Consider the following 17053-nt stretch of genomic DNA (forward strand, 5'->3'; position numbering starts at 1 on the left):
ATCCCAGCAAGGAGTTTTGTAAACATAGAGAAGTTTATCCCAAAATTTATATGGAAAGGCACAGGTAATAGAATAGCTAAAATAATCTTGAAAAAGAAGAATAAAATGAGAGGAGTCAGTTTATCCTACTATCTATACAGCAGTCAAGAGTGTGGTACTGGCAGAGTGACAGACACATAAATCAATGCAACAGAACAGACAGCCCAGAAAATAGACCCACACACATATGCCTAAGTGATTTTTGTCAAAGGTACAAAAGCAATTTAATGGAGGAAGGATAACCTTTTCAACTACTGGTGTGGGGAAACTGGACATCCATAGGCAAAAATATGACCTAAATGTAACACTTTATATAAAATGTAGCTCCAAATGGATCACAGACTTAGATGTAAAAGAATGATTTATGAATTGGACTAATCAAAATTAAAAACTTATGCTCTGTGAAAGACCTTGTAGAGAGGATCAAAAGGCAAGCTACAGACTGGGTGAAATATTTACAAACCACATATCTGACAAAGGACTAGGGTCTAGAACAAAGAAATCTTAAAACTTAAGAGTCAAAAAAGAATCTGATTAGAAAATAAGCAAAAAACATGAGCAGCCATTTCAAGAAAGAGGAAATACAGATGGCAAATAAGCCCACGAAAAGGTGTTCAGCATTACTAGCCTTTAGGGAAATGCAAATTAGAACCATGATGACATATTGCTGCATGGCTAAAAGACAAATAGTTGATGACACTAATTGCTGATGTGGATGTGAAGAAACTGGATCATCCACACATTGCTGGTGGGAATTATGAAATGATACAGCCACCCTGAAAAATGGGTTAACAATTTCTTATGAAAATAAACAGGCAATTACCATATGACCCAGCAGTTGCCCTCTGGGGCATTTATCCCAGAGAAATGAAGATTTATATCACACAAAAACCTGTATATGAGCGTTCATTGCAGCTTCCAGTCGAAACTGGAAACAGAGATACCCTTCAGTGGGTGAATGGCTTAGCACAATGTACATCCACGTCGTAAAACACTGTTCAGGAACAAAAAGAAGTGAACTGTTGATACACACAACAATTTGGATGCATCTCCAGGCAATTATACCGAGTATAAGTAGGTAACCCCAAAATGCTATATACTGTATGATTCTATTTATATAATATTTTTCGAAAGACATAATTTTAGAACTCCTTCATTTATATTAATATCTGCTAACTTTTATGGTAATCACATCCTTGCTTTTATTATTTTCCCATATAACTGCACATCCTTAAATATTAAAGATTTTTAAAACTTTATATGATTGAAGTCATACAGGATATATTACATCATCTTGCACTTATTCACTCGACACAGTATATTTATTTCATTTATTTTTTAACACAGTATGTTTATAAAAGGCACCTAAGATGTTGCCTGTATAATTCTTCCACTTTGATTTGCTATATAAAATTCCATGGACTAGTAGTCCATAATTTGCCCATTCTTCCCTTGATGGACAATTGGATTGTTTACAATTCTTGGCTCCCTTGAGTAATGTTAGTGTGAAAAATTTTGTGCGTGTCTTCTCATGAGTATGTGCGTATACTTCCTTGGGTAAATACCAAGGAGTGGTCATAGGTTGAGATCATCTGTAAATGTTTTCTAAAGTGGTTGCACTAACTTTCATATCATCAGCAGCATGTGAAAGTCCCCATTTCTCCACATTCTAATGGTTGATGTGGTTTGACTTTTTAATTTTAGCCATTCTGGTACATGTGTGGTGGTATCTCATTTAGTTTTAATTTGCATTTTTCTGTTGTTAAGGAGGTGAATGTGATGGTTAATTTTACATGTCAAACTGGTTAGGCTATGGTACCAGTTGTTTGGTTGAACCCCAATCTCAATCTAGATGTTGCTGTGAATGTGTTTTTTTAGATGGGAGCGACATTTAAACTAGTAGACTTGAAGTGAATCAGGTCACCTTCCATGATGTGGGTGGGCCTCATCCAATCAGTTGAAGGCATTAATAGCAAAAACTGAGATTTTCTGAAAAGAGGGAATTCTGCCTCTAGACTGCCTTCAGACTCAAGACTGCACCATTAACTCTGTTTTGGGTGTCCAAGGTTCTGACCTTCCTTGCAGATTTCAGACTTGCCAGGTCCCACAGTTGTTGAGCAGATTCCCTAAATCAATCTCTCTCTCTCTTTCCCTCTCTGTCTCTCTCAATAGATAATAGATAGATGATAGATAGATAGATAGATAGATAGATAGATAGATAGATAGATGATAGATAGATGATAGATAGGAAGATAGATGATAGATAGATGATAGATCGATTGATTGCCTATTGGTTCTGTTTCTCTGGAGAACCCTAAAAGATTGAGCAGCTTTTCATATGTTTATCAGCTATTTTGATTTCCTCTTTTGTTAAAAACCAGTCAAGTATTTTCTTATTTTTTCTATTGGTATATTTATCTTTTTCTTTTTTTTTTTTTTTAAGATTTTATTTATTTATTTGACAGAGATAGAGACAGACAGCGAGAGAGGGAACACAAGCAGGGGGAGTGGGAGAGGAAGAAGCAGGCTCACAGCGGAGGAACCCGATGTGGGGCTCAATCCCATAACGCCGGGATCACGCCCTGAGCCGAAGGCAGACGCTTAACCGCTGTGCCACCCAGGCGCCCCTATTTATCTTTTTCTTAATAATTTTTAGGCATTTAAAAATACATTCTGAGTATGAGCCCTATGCAGTAGTGTATGTTACAAACGTCTTCTTCTATAACTTGCCTTTTTGCTCTCCTAATGGCATCACTTAATAAATAGAAATTCATAATTTCAGTGTAGTCCAGTGTGTCAATCTTTTCCTTAAGTTAGTACATTTTGTATCCTGAACCCAATTTTCCCTAGCCTAAAAACATGAAGTTATTTTCTATATTATTTTGTAAAGCCTTTATTATTAGTTCTTTTACAGTTAGATCTGTAATACACCTGGAATCAATTCTTATATATGGCATGAAGTAGGGGTCAGGTTTTATTTTTTACCCATATGGATATCTAATTGTCCCAGTACAATTTATTGGAAAGACCATTCTTTGCCCTCCTTTTCTACATCTTTGTCATAAATCAAGTGTTCATATATGCTTGATGTGTTTCTGAGGTCTCCATTCTGTTTCACTCATTTTGTCTTTCTATCCTTGAGCTAATAGCATGCTGTCTTAATGATCTTCAGCTTTATAATAAGTCTTGATATCCAACAGAGTAAAATCTCCCATCTGGTTCATTTTTCTTTTTTAAAGAATGTCTTCACTCTTCTAGACAACTTGTATTTTTGTATAAATTTTAGAATCAGCTTGTAATTGTCTTTCTCTGCTTGACTTATTTCACTTAGCATTATCTCCTCCAGTGCCGTCCATGTTGCAGCAAATGTTGAGAAATCGTTCTTTTTGATAGCTGAGCAATATTCCATTGTATATATGGACCACATCTTCTTAATCCAGTCATCTGTTGAAGGGCATCTTTGTCTCATCTATGCAACATAAGAACTAGGAAGATCGGTAGGAGAAGAAAGGCATAAAGAAAGGGGGGGTAATCAGAAGGGGGAATGAAGCATGAGAGACTATGGACTCTGAGAAACAAACTGAGGGCTTCAGAGGGGAGGGGGTGGGGGAATGGGATAGACTGGTGATGGGTAGTAAGGAGGGCACGTATTGCATGGTGCACTGGGTGTTACACGCAACTAATGAATCATCGAACTTTACATCAAAAAAAAAAAAAGAAAGAAAGAATCAGCTTGTAAAAGTGCAGATACACAAAACCCGTTGAAATTTTTGTTGGGATTGCATTGAATCTCTATCAACTGGAGGAGAACTACCTTTATAATACCAAATTTTCCATCCATGGACATATAGACATGGTATGTTTTTCCATTTACTTAGACCTTTAATTTCCTTACTAATGACTTTTAATTTTCTGTCTGGAGGTGTTGCACATTTCTTATTAGATTCTTTTCTCATTTTTTGATGGTATTACATATCTCAGGACTCTTGCTATTATATCTCATATTTTGTATCTCATTATTTGATTATTTATGTGTATGAAATGCATTGATTTTTAAAGTACTGATTTGTGTATACCCAGCAATCTTGGTAACTCAGTTATTGATCCTAATAGCCTATCTATCTATCTATCTATCTATCTATCTATCTATCTATCTATCTATCATCTATATCTATCTATCATCTATCTATCTATCTATCTATCTATCTATCTATCTATCTATCTATCTATCATCTATCTATCTTTTTGCAATTTTTACTTTTACAATTATATCTTCCATAGATAATGGTAATCTTCTTTCCTTCCTTCCTTCCTTCCTTCCTTCCTTCCTTCCTTCCTTCCTTCCTTTTTTCTCTTTTTCTTATAGCCTCACTGATCTATCTGGCTAAGACCTCCAGAAAAATGTTGAAAAGAAACACTGCTAGAGGACATCCTTTTCCTAATCCCTGTAAAAGAAAACTTCCCACATCTCACTCTTATGTATGATCTTCACTATACACCTTCATGTAGTTACCCCTTATTTGATTAAAATGTTCTGTTTCTAGCTGGTTAAGAATTTTGTTTTTGTTTTTAGAGAAGGGGGAGTGGCAGAGGGAGAGAGAGCATCCCACAGGCTCCACAGACAGTACGTATCCCCACATGGGTGGGGCTTGATCTTACAACCCTGAGATCATGACCTGAGTCAAAATCAAGAGTCAGTCACTTAACCAACTAAGCCACCCAGGCGCCCCAAGAGGTTTTTTGGTTTTTTGTTTTCTTAATATACCATTTATTGATGTTGAATTTTACCAAATACTTCTTCCATGTATTGAGCTGTTATTGTTTGTTCTCCTTTATTCTGTTAATGTTCTGAATTACGATTGTTGTTCTAATGTTAAACAAATCTGCATTGCTGGAATAAATGCAAATTGGTTGTGACATTATGGAGTTCTGTTTGTTTGTTTTAGAGAGAGAGAGTGAGCAGAAAGGGAGAGAGAAAATCTTAAGGAGACTCCACACTGGTTGGTGCTCAATCTCACAAATCTGAGATCATGACCTGATTCAAAAGCAAGAGTCAGACAGCAAGAGTCAGACACTTAACTGACTGAGCCACCCAGGCACCCTGCCCCATGAGACTATGTTTTTATACATAGCTGGAATCAGTTTGATATTATTTTGTTTCAGGTTTCTATAACACGTTCCTGAGAGAAATCAGCTCTTTTACTTTCTTGCAACATCCTTGTCTAGTTTTAAAATCAAGTAGAAAATTTTTCATTAAACGATTTCCTTCTTTGTCTAGTCCCTGAGCATAGAGCTCTGGGAAGACTATTACTTTGTTCCAGGACACTCAAGATATCATTTTGTTATATTTTGGACCTCATCGTTTTTTTTTTTTTTTTCTTTCTTTCTTTCTTTCTTTCTTTCTTTCTTTCTTTCTTTCTTTTTATTCTTTCTTTTAATTTTTAATTTTATTTAATTTAATTTTTTTAATTTTAATTTTATTTATATTTTTGGACCTCATAGTTTCTGTTGGGAAGTCTCCTGACTGTAAGTAATTGAATGGAATCTATCTTGTATCTCTGGCTGCTTTAAAATTTTTCTCTTTGACTTTGTTTTCTGTAATCTTATTGTGTATTTGTATTTATCCTATTTCACATTTGTTCCACTTCTTGAATATGAGGTATTAACACTTTCCTTCAGTTTTAACGCATTCTCAGCCATTATCTCTTCAAGTATTGTTTCCATTCCATTCTTTCTCTCTCAGAAGAAATTTTGGATACTCTATCTTCTGTATCTTTTATGTTGTTTTGTTTTGACTGTTTGTTTCATATCCTTTTCTTTGGATCTGTGCTTCTTTCTGGACAATTTCTTCTAATCTGTCTCCAGTTAATCAATTCTCTTCTCAGTAGTGTCACTTTTCATGTTAAACTCATTCACTAAGTTTAAGTTTTATATTTAAGATATTTACTTTGACTTCAGTTACTTTACTCTCAGTTTTAAGGTCCCTATCACATATTTATTTTAAAGTCTTATTTTCATATTTCAATACATAGAGTCTCTGTGGGTATACTTCTATTGTCTCTTGTTTTTGATGCCTGTTCATTTTGATTTTGTGATGAATGTTCTATTTGAATTTTTTTTTTTTTGGTAGAAACAATTTCAGTCTTGAGCTTATCTTCTTCCCGAGAGCTTTAGTTTTCTTTCTTTTGTCAAGCTCCTGGGACACTAGCAATCCAAGATTTCTTTAATCCAACTACAAGGACCGAGTTGTTTCTGAGCCACCCAGAGAATGTGAAGCTGTGGTGTAGTCTGTGTGAAAGCCAGGTTATTTCTAGTCTTCTTATAGCTTGGCCCCATACCAAAACTCAGGGGGTTTGCCAGATACCAACTCTTGGAAAGTACTGGGCTTCCATGCTTGTCTCCCTGAACCAAGGGGGCTGTCACCAATCTCCATGTTAGCCAGCAATACCAGCCTCTCACCAATCTCCATTTTAGCCAACAAAAGTAGGGCAAGAGTCTCGGCTGGTTCAGGGGCTGGGCTCACTGATCTGGATTTCAGTATTCTCCTGGATATTTTCTGATACTTCTTATCTATGTTGTTAGCTCTCCCACGCCCTCAAACAGATTTTTAAAAAACACTGTTTAGTTTTTATAAGAGTCCCAGGAAGGAAGATTGATCCTAGTCTACCAAAAATGGAAATCCTAATGACCATTTTCATGGGCAATAAATTTACATTACTTTTAGAATTTATGACTATGCCAAATGATCACATTCTCCTGTGTCTACTGAACTTTAAAAATGAATTTTATTTTCTTATTTGTATGTAGTAATTACAAGGATGGCCACTATAGTCAGCTGTGTCTAGTGTTCAATACACCAGGGCTCTTGGCAAAGGAAGTGAGTGGGAACTGGAACTTAGAACAGGCTCTGCTGGTCAAACTCATCCATGGGGGTTTCTCCATCCAAAGGGGTCACCTTTTTCTAATCTGTGTGAAGACTAAAAGTGACCCTCGCTAGGAACTGCCACTACAAAGGTGTATAAGGTAAAGTTTATCCATAGGATTTGCAGAAGGCCTGGAAATAGGTAATCTAACCAGAGGGGGACAGTGTGGGAGGCTTCCTGAACTAATGAACAGCCAAGAATGATTTATAATTAGTGAGTCATTTGTATGTAAATTTTGGTTTCTGAATTACTTTATGGCATTTATGCACTTAAGAGATTATTTCTTGAAGTTTTATTTACATTGTTCACTTGCTTTGCCAACTTTAAAATGTTTTAAACAATAGTTAATACAAGAGTAAACTTTACTATAGATTACCTTTTGAATTACAGTGAAATCCCATGTTTGCATTAGAGCATGTCTGGAGAGATGATGATTTTATGACATGAACGCACTTTATAAGCAACCACAAGCATAGTTATTTAAATGTCACCCAAAGCCCAGCATTGGAAGACAGACATTGGAAGATGAAAATGAGGAATTCTTGATACAGATAGTCAGAAGACTATCAAGAGACCAAGACACCATGCTGAAGAAGTTGGATGTCATCCTATAGTGAATACTTACTTGGGCTTAACCCCAGCAATGTTCTGGAGAGGCCACTGGGAAGGGGGCAGCTTGGAGCTGATGGGGTTGATGGTAGTGTAGCCCAGCCAGTGTGGGGCCACCACAAGGAGAAGCATGCCCAAAGTTAAGACTGGGCGGAGGCGTTTTTGGGATAGAATCCTCACATAGCTTGTCACCTAAACAGTGAGAGGAAAACCCCTGATGTTATTTCTCATTATTGTTTATTTAGAATATAACTAAAAAATAAAATTAATAAATCACCAATTTCAATTAAAAACAGTATTATGGAATTGCCTTTATTTGACTCATTCTGCTACAATAAAATTTCACAATACCGCAAAACTATAAAGAAGAAGAATCGAAACGTACGAGGGTTTCTTATATAGTTCTTTTCCATTCTAAGTTCTGCTTTTAAGTATCTGGGGCACTTGCGGGGTGGGTGGCAGGAAGGCAGAGAAGGCAAGGGCTGGAGAAAGAAACCTATTAGACTCCATGTCTCTTCAACTCATGTTTGGAAATTTTTTGTGCAATTAAGGCACAGTTTACATCTGCAGAGCAAGCCATTCATGTTTCAATGAAAAGCACCCCCAGAATATTTCAGTCATCTAAAAAGGTACTTTCTTTTGTACAAATACTTGATGCTACTACAGTTTTCATACAAAATACTGTATTAGGTATAGTAAACCGGCAAACCATGAGAGAACTGTGGGGATAACTCTATCTCAATCTTTTCCCCTTAGGGCTAAGCCAGGAGGATTGTGTCAGAATCCAAGTTTAGGGGTTGGACAGAGAATCTTCCCGCAAGCCCCAGTGGAGCCCATTTTGGAAGATGCAGGGCCACGTGAACACCCGGAGGCTGTGGTCCTGCAGGAGTGGGGTGCTTCCTTTCTGGGACAGGGTACAAGTCCCTTGGAATGGAGGTTCAGGAGAATGGGGACTGGTAGAAGCCAGCCGTGTGAGGGAGAGCTGGAACCCTGGGGTGATCTGGTTTGGGCCTTCCCCTCCTGACAGATTGCATAGGCAATCTGGCCACACGCCCAACCACGGGGTGTGTTTAGGGTAACTTGTAGCTTTCTACTCTCTTGGCCTGGAAATGGAGGAAGAGGAAAAAAACCCGCAAACACAGAACATACAACTACTTCCAAAGAGACTGAGGTAACCTGAAAGACACTGCTTCCCACTGAAGTGAGTTTATTCTTTTGAATGGGAATTTTCAAGTGATTTCCTCCTCCTGGGATACCTTCACTCCCTCCCCCACCGACAGGATGAACACAGTTATAGGGAATACAAGATCCTAACATCTTGCATCCTCAGTCGGTAAATGTGTGTGTATTCATCAAGAAAATCCAAAACGGTGTTTGGTTTTGACAATGAGATCGTGGGTGATCTTGGGGTTTTGTGTGTGTGTGTGTGTGTGTGTGTGTGTGTGTGTGTGTGTGTGTGTTTTACCATTTTTCCTTGTTTTCGAATTGGGTAAAAAATTTTTTGACCATGTATAGCTACTTATTTTCCAAAGCAAAACAAGACAATGCAAACCATAAGGCTATGTCCACTTAAATAAGAGGGAGACAAGCAGCGTTCCCTTCATACCTTCTTCCCTGAGCATGTGGCAGTCTCTCTGGGCCATGGCTGTAGAGCTCTGTCTGGGCCGTTTAGGGGACAGGGTTGGGGGGTGGGTCTGGGTGCAACAGTGAGGCCATCAGCAGGTTGCAGGTTAGAGGGAAGCGGAAGGAAGGCAGCGCCTGGGGAGAAGGAAGCCTTCCTGATGCCCCAGTGCCCCATCTTCCCTCCAGCTCTCCCTGGCCTCCCCAGGCTGCATGATCCCTGCTCTCTGCCCAGAGCGTTCTCACACCCCTCTTGTGGCTCTGCCCGGTGCTGCAACCCTTGAGGCAGCACCCTCTGTTCCAACACAGCCCTGTCCCATTGCACCCACCCATGCTTGGCCAAGGGACCTGGTCCCCCACTCCTGTGCCGGGGATTAGCTGTTCTGAAGAATGAATTCATGCTTAGGGCCAACAAGCGGGGATTAGTTAATGCACAACCTCTCCGTGACCTTCCGAGGGGCCAGAGGGGCCTTTTTATTTACTTACTTTTTAATTTTAGTGGGGAACTTCTGGTGACCCAGTAGGTGAAAGGCACGCCATGTGCTCTGCCACTCAGTTTCCACAAGGGGAGATCTGCCCCAATAACTTTGTGGGACGGGCACAACTGTCCCCAGATTACAAACAAAGAAACTGAGGCTTAGTGGACTCGATGAACAAACAACAAGAACAAACAAAGTCCTCATCCCAAATCATACAGCTAACTAGGGGCCAGGCTGCAACCAGATTCTCCCCCACAGCTGAAGGGAGCCTCCCAGAGGCTCACTTGCAAGCACAATGGGCTGGGCGCTGTCCACTCTGTCTACCCGAATCTAGTCCTGGGCACAGGCATACGGGTGCTATTGCAAGCATGCCCACCTCTGCTGTCATTACCTCTGAGGACACAGCAACATCTTCATCAGCAGTCAACACCCACTGACGTGCAACGGAAATGTACAGATCTCTGAGTGTTGGGGAAGTCTCATGGAGAAAAAAAAAACTGATAAAAATACTTAGAAATTCTGTGTAATCTAATTTTTCTAAGTATTCGAGCCATTAATTTTGTCTGTAAATATAATAGCTGTAGCTGAATAATTTTGCTCTTTCTTGCTAGGCATGATTTATTTATTTACTTTTTAGTGTTTAATCATATCTTTGATATTAAATATTAGGTTCAGACTCCTTCCCCAAAGGCATAACTTATAATATCATGGGGACATTAAATTTAATCCCTGCTGGCAATTATTTGATGCTATCCTGGAAAATCAGCTTACAGCAGCTGCAGGCACGTGCGGCCCCAAGCCTCCATGTACGTTGTACCTGTGATAAAACAGCCACGGAGACCCTGCAAAGACATCTGTGACCTTCCTCCCGCACAGTAACACCATGCCCTGTACTGAGTCTCCATCTTGCTAATCGAGTCACAGGGAACTCACGTGAAGCTTCCAGTGTCTGCTCTTTTGAGACCATTTATATTCCTTTTCCATTTTTCTTTTAATTATTGTAAAAAGTGAAACGAATATTTTTTGGAGTGTGAATCTTTGGAGGCTGCTGTTCTATATTCTGTAGACATCTCTAAGGTTCCCGACAGCCTCCCCTAAATAATCCCGTATCTTAACTTTTCCTGTGGGTTGGAGACGAAATAAAGAAGTTGACATTTTTAGAGCAAGAGCAGAAGGTCCATCTCATACATAATATATTCCTGAATCTGGACCATGAAAACACTGCTAAAGGGAGTTAATGAACCTAAAAAATGAGCATTTTGTTTCCTCGTTTTAAAAGAGATCTCATTAACAGACTGGTATGATGTTTCTCATTTTTGGATCATTCAGTTTTCCCTCTGTCTTTATTTATTTATTTATTTATTTATTTATTTATTTATTTATTTATTATTTATTTATTTATTCCCCTCTGTCTCCTTTTTAAAGGCTCATGGCGTTTACGGTATTAAATGCTCTCTTTGTGAATAAGACGGAGAAGAAAAAAACCCCAGCTTTTCCTAAAGTACCCACAAGGCCAGAATTTCAAGCCAAGGTGTTTTTAACTGAAGATATCCTAGGTGACTGTGTTGGGAGCAGGGCGTCTTTCCTGGCTGAGCTCGCTCTGGGGTGGTTCTGGAGCGGCTGGAGCTCGGGAGCTCCGTTCAGGCTGCCGGGGCCCTGGGGAGTCGCGGAAGGCCAGGCACAGGTGCCATCTTTCTTTGGGGTTGGAGCCTAGCTGCCTTTCTGGCCATCCTGTCATTGCTTTCTTGCTCACCTATTTCCTCCCTAGCACTGTTTTGCTGACCGTGCTTGTAAGAGGTGTGCTTCTGTGTATTCTTAGTGTCTTTCTTACGACAGCCAATTATCGCGTTCAGGTCCATAGATCACTCACGGTGAGCTCTTCTCTGCTTGTTCTCTCCAAGAGACGACCTCCTTGCCCCATGTGAAGATCCCCTCTTGGTTTTAACACGCGTGCAGGCCAGGTTTATTTTAGATGGGTACTTCTCTTGGTATCTGAGAACAGAGGTGTAACTGAGAACCTCTTCCTTTTTGATTTAATAAGCATTATGATCTTTCTGCAGGGGCCATGCTACTCTTCTCTGTATCCTTCCAAATTTCAGTGTATGTGCTGCTGAATTGAGCACAATAAGCACTATGATCTGCTTATACTGCTTTTCCTAGTTATGTCTATCAATGGGACACAGGACACTCGTTATGCAAGCACTCAAGTTAGCCCCTCACTTTTGAGAAATTACTTCCCTTTTTGGTTAAGCTTTTATGGAACATGGGAATTTATGGAGCTTTAAATAAAATCTATGGATCACGCCAGTGCAAAAACGTTGCCAGAAGAAACATTATCAGAAATTTAGCTTTTTCCTCTTTGGAGCTATTTTTCATTTGCTCAGAATAAACAACAAAACCAACAACATTAGTGCTGACAAACACACTTTGATCATAGTGTTTTGTCTCCTCTGTGCTCTATGCTATACACCTGGGTGGTCTGATCTGCAGCCACTAGCCACTGTGGCTCTTGGGACCTTGCAGTCTGGCTAGTCTAAACCGAGATGTGCTGTCAGTATAAAATATTCACTGGATTTTGGACTGAATATAAAAAAATTGTAAAATATCTCAATTGTTTTTACAATTGATTACATGTTGAAATAATATTTGGGATATATTGAGTTAAATAGAACCTACTAAAATTAATTTTACCTATTTCCATTTATCTTTCAAATTTTACCTGTTTTTATTGTTGTTGTTTTGCTTTTTTTATCTTGTTAATAAACCTATGTGGCTCACATCATATTTTTCTTGGACAGCACTAGAATGTGCAGGACACCACTGCTTAACAGCCAAGGTTTTACCACCTCTTCTCCAAAGGTAGGAGTTATTTCTTACTTCTGTGGGTTCTAGTCCCATAGCAAGAAACACGTTATCCTTCAAAATGATCGAACTCTGTGATGAGTCATTATTTCAAAAAACGATCTCTTCAGTTGTAATAGCTATGTGTGCATACTTCTGGAACCTATTATTCAGGTGTTCACCCCCTTTTCATGACCAGACAACTGCTCTCAGCATTCCAAGTAGGCAGGTGAGTTCTACCTGCCAGAAGAGGGTACAGAAGAGGAAACTTCCTCCTATACAAAAGAAGAAACTGAGATTTGGAGGTGAATGAATCTTTATAAAGGGAATAAAGATTAGAATTCTCAGTAAAAAAAAAAACAAACAAAACAGCCAAGGTTTTAAAATTTTAAGGGGCTGTGTATTCGATAGTCCTTCTCTAGGAACCTAATGCTTGATTATAATCACCATTTGGGTCTGATGAGTCTTTTGGACTCAATATGTCTTTTTAAATACTAGGAAATGTTCAGTGTTCTTACATTTTTTTAAGAGACAGAAGTATTAACTATAAGGAATTGAATCCACATTGCAAAAGGAGACAATGTACAGTTTACCGCACCTTCAGGATTGTACGGTATGTTTAAACATAATTTCTACAAGTGAGGTATGGCTTAGTTTTGGTATTAATTTCCCATCCCTCCTCACTAGACAGCATACAATTAATTTAGCCAGGTATGAGTAAATCACACTTCTCTGCCTGGTTTTCCCGTTGTCTGTCTCCCATGTACCCCACACTGTTTTTATCCCATACCATCTGCTGTGGGATTCTTGCTTCGTTATATCAGGACTTTTCATACCAATTGCAGAGATAGCTTTCAGTCTCTCTATCTGCAGTTGCTGAATAGGAGGACTTAAAATGGAACATCTTCAACACATTTCTGCAACTATCTATTTCCAACAGCATAGGCTCTAAGAAGATTAACTCTGCCTATGCTGCTCTCTGCAAAAGGCCTGCTGGGGTCTTAGTTCTGCTCTGGAACCTACGATTGGACGACAGCTGGCTGCTGCATCTGTTTTGCAACTTTCTTGTCTGCCCTTAGTTGCTATCATACAAGAAGTCTCATTCTGGGTTTTGGTAAGAGAACAGTTTCCACATTGATTCCAGAATGATATTGGCTCCTGTTTGTTCGCAAAACACTTGTGTTCTGCGTGGCCTCCTGTTTCTCTATTGAATATCTGTCCCTTTCCCCATCAAGTCCCAAACAGTTGATGAAAATATTTATCCAGTAGAAGCAGTTCTTGTCCCAGAGGGGATTTCTCCACGTCCCTGTGCTTGCATCAGAGGCGTCAAACCCACTCTGGTATCAGCAGTACTAGAGAGCTCCATGATGTGCCAAAAAAGTACGCAGTAGGTTTGTTTAAAAATATTTCCTCAGGTCAAACCAATATTCGGCTTATCAACCTTAGAAACAATAACCTTAAAGAGAGAGGGTTAAGTTATGTGAAAGAATATGTTTTTTCAAATAAAAAAACCCCAGCTGACTGACTGAGTCACCAATGTCCTTTGCTTTCATTATTATTGCTCAAGAAACTATGTTGGTGATTTTCTAAATTCTTTTTTTAAAAACCAAAATGTCTGTACTGTTTCTAGACAGCTCAAGAAATTAGAGACAAACTTCAGGTTGAAATGCTTTGTGAATTTTTCTCACTGGACCAAGCTGGTTGATGAGAGGCCCAGGTACTGCCCAGCCTGGTTACTCTTTAACATTTTAGAGTCACAAGGAGGTGGTCCTTGGGGTCAGTATTCCATTGCTGGTTGAGGGCTAGGGTTCGTTCCCAGTCCAAGCCACTTTCTAACAGATCGTGCAAATCCTTGATCTTTCCAGAAGGTTTGGGGCACTTGTCAAATATTCGGTGCTTAATAAATGGTCATGGAATACATAAGTATTGAATGAAAGGAGTGTTTATTCTCTTCTTATCTGTTTCAGTTTTGAAATTCAATCGTCAACAGTAATCACAAATTTTAACAGTCGTGGCTGACATTGGTTTTCTGATGCTCCAGGTCCAGTTTCCTAAGAAATGTCAGAAAATCCTGTAAACCTAAGTTTAATTCTCCTTATTTTTTTATTTTTTAAAGATTTTACTTATTTATTTGAGAGAGGGAGAGAGAGAGGGCCCAGAGGAAGAGGGAGAAGCAGACTCCCGCTGAGCGGAGAGCCCAACGCAAGCAAGCCTGAGATCACGACCTGAGCCGAAGGCAGATGCTTAACTAACTGAGCCACCCAGGCGCCCCTTTAATTCTCTTTAATAAAAACAAACATAGAAGGCGTAATTTATAGAAAGATGGGCATACTGTCACAGGCTATATCAGTGCCTTAAGCATGAGTCCAACACATTAAAATATTTATAGTTTTGGGAAATCACAAGTTTTCTTGTAAGCTTTGACAGTCTGATTTTCTAGAGCAGCAAGCAAACCAATGCTTAATTCTAAGTGTTTCTGGGGCAAAAATGGTAAAGCACAAATATTCCAACTTTTTAAAAGGCATTTTGATGTTTTCGTGAAGCTTCCTTATAGTTTCTGTGCCCAAGAGCAACAGAGTGAATGCAGCTTCAGAAGCGTGGTTATCTCTGACTGTACTGACCGGAAGGGGAGGGGGCGGGACAGGGAGGAGAGGCCTCCTCTGCCAGGCTGGCAGGCGTGAGGTCGGGCCGGTCACCTGGCCCAGGTACCTAGGGCCAACTGAAAGGTGCACCTTTGTCCATTCATTAATGCTGTCAGCCGATGGCCCTGGAGTGCCGGGTCCTGCCGGGTTTTCTCCTGGCAAAGAAGCAAATGGGTTCTTGGTGAAACGTCTCATTTCATGCTCCCCGTAAGCCGGGAAAGCTAACAGGAACACGCTCATTCGCGTTTCTCAAGCAGAACATGCTGGTCGTTAAGGCTCGGCTCACTCCTCTGCTGTAGGCCCTGACTGCCGCCAGCACAACCCAGGCGACCCCACAAGATGCCCTGTCGTCGGGGTGTGGGGGCATCCTGGGCAGTCTGGCGGCTTCCGCTGTGCCAAGAGTTGCCCTGGCTCAGGGTCCTGGTTGCCGCTCTGCCTCAGGAAGGGCCACCTCACAGAGTGACCTGCTGCTCGTGGACTGGACCCAGAATTGCCACTCAGAAGCTGCCGTCTGCTTTACAAGAAGGGATAGAGATTCCGGGCTGTGGGGGTGGGTCTGACCCTTGTCTGTCTCACCCACGCTGAGTGCCCGCTGTGTTACTGACACAGGTGAGGGGCAGGGAGAGAAGCCGCGCCCTCGTGCGTCTGCTGCTCCTGGGGGGCGGCTTGCTGCTGACAGGCAGGTGGAAGTTAAAATTCCCCAAAGTGAGAAGAGCCCTACCTTCCCATGGTCTGCTGTTGAAACAGCTTAGAGTGTCGGCCCTACGCCCTGTTGGGGTCAAACCTTTCCGTGGCTCCCGCCACACTCAGCATCAGTCCCCTTCACCTGGCTAACGTCCTGCTCATTGCATCAGTCACTTCAAGCAGCATGCACACACTCAGCCCAGCCTGGCGTGTTCGCTTCCCTGGGGTGAGTGCTCCACGCTGTCTTACAAGAAGCTCTCCCTGCCCCACTTTGTACCATAGACCCTTCCCCTACACTGTGGTCCACGGTCCTCTTCTTTCCCCTTTTGCTTCATTTTCTGCCCCTTGTCTCCACCTGATTCCTTGGAGACTTTGTTTGTCTCCCATCATGAGTGCAAGGATTTATCTATTATGCTCACTGCAGGACCTCAGTGCCCAGCACAGAGCCTGGCATGTGATAGATGCCAAATACATTTCAATCATAATTCAATAAATAATAAGTGTGGTATGCAAGAATCCGTTCAGAAAGCATGGGTATATTGGTCAAGGCTAGTATTAGAAGAAAACTATCCAATGAACTCCTAAAGTGTACAAAACATTACTTTTTTCACGGAGTCAACCTTCATTCTATTTTAGAGCCAGCTTCAGATGGGCGTTTGGGACCTCATTCTTCTGTTAGGTCTCCCAGTGACCCCTGATTCTCCTGGTTTCAGACTCCCCCGGCAGAGCCCCAGCAGGGCTCTCAGCACATCCAGCCTATCATTTTACTCTCTGCCCACTGGTCAGACCTTTGTGCCTTGCCCCAAATGGCCCCTCCTCCCATCCGAGTCTGGGGTTGTGCCGGATCCCCAGGGCAGACACCCCTTTCCTCTCTGGAGGCCCCTTGCCTCTTCTGCTGCCATTGCTCTTAATTGAGACGGTCTGTTAGAAACGAGACTTCAAAAAGAAGAAGATGCCCACCTCTTCTCTCCCCAGGGGATCCTGGGCTCCTATGCAGATTTGCCCCCTCCCTGTCTAACATCTTCCTTTTTTAATTGAGTATAATTTACATAAAATAAAACACATAGATCTTAAGAGTTCAGCTGGATGAGTTTGGATAAATACACACACCTGTGAAACCTCCACTCCAGTCAAGACATGGAATGCTTCCATCACCCGGTGTGGTCCCTCCTGCCCGCCTCCCAGGCCCTCCCCAACCCCTGGGGGCTCCCGCAGC

General features: G+C 40.9%; 1 non-coding gene across 1 annotated transcript; it reads right to left on the reverse strand.

The window, feature by feature from the left end:
- Window positions 1–11683: 11683 nt before the first annotated feature.
- LOC121101141 lies at window positions 11684–11793 on the reverse strand. Its single transcript, XR_005833084.1, has one exon. It is a non-coding gene; the product is annotated as a U6 spliceosomal RNA (small nuclear RNA).
- Window positions 11794–17053: the final 5260 nt, after the last annotated feature.

The sequence above is a fragment of the Ursus maritimus genome, unplaced genomic scaffold (genome assembly GCF_017311325.1).
Source record: "Ursus maritimus isolate PB19 unplaced genomic scaffold, ASM1731132v1 scaffold_6, whole genome shotgun sequence".
NCBI lineage: Eukaryota > Metazoa > Chordata > Mammalia > Carnivora > Ursidae > Ursus > Ursus maritimus.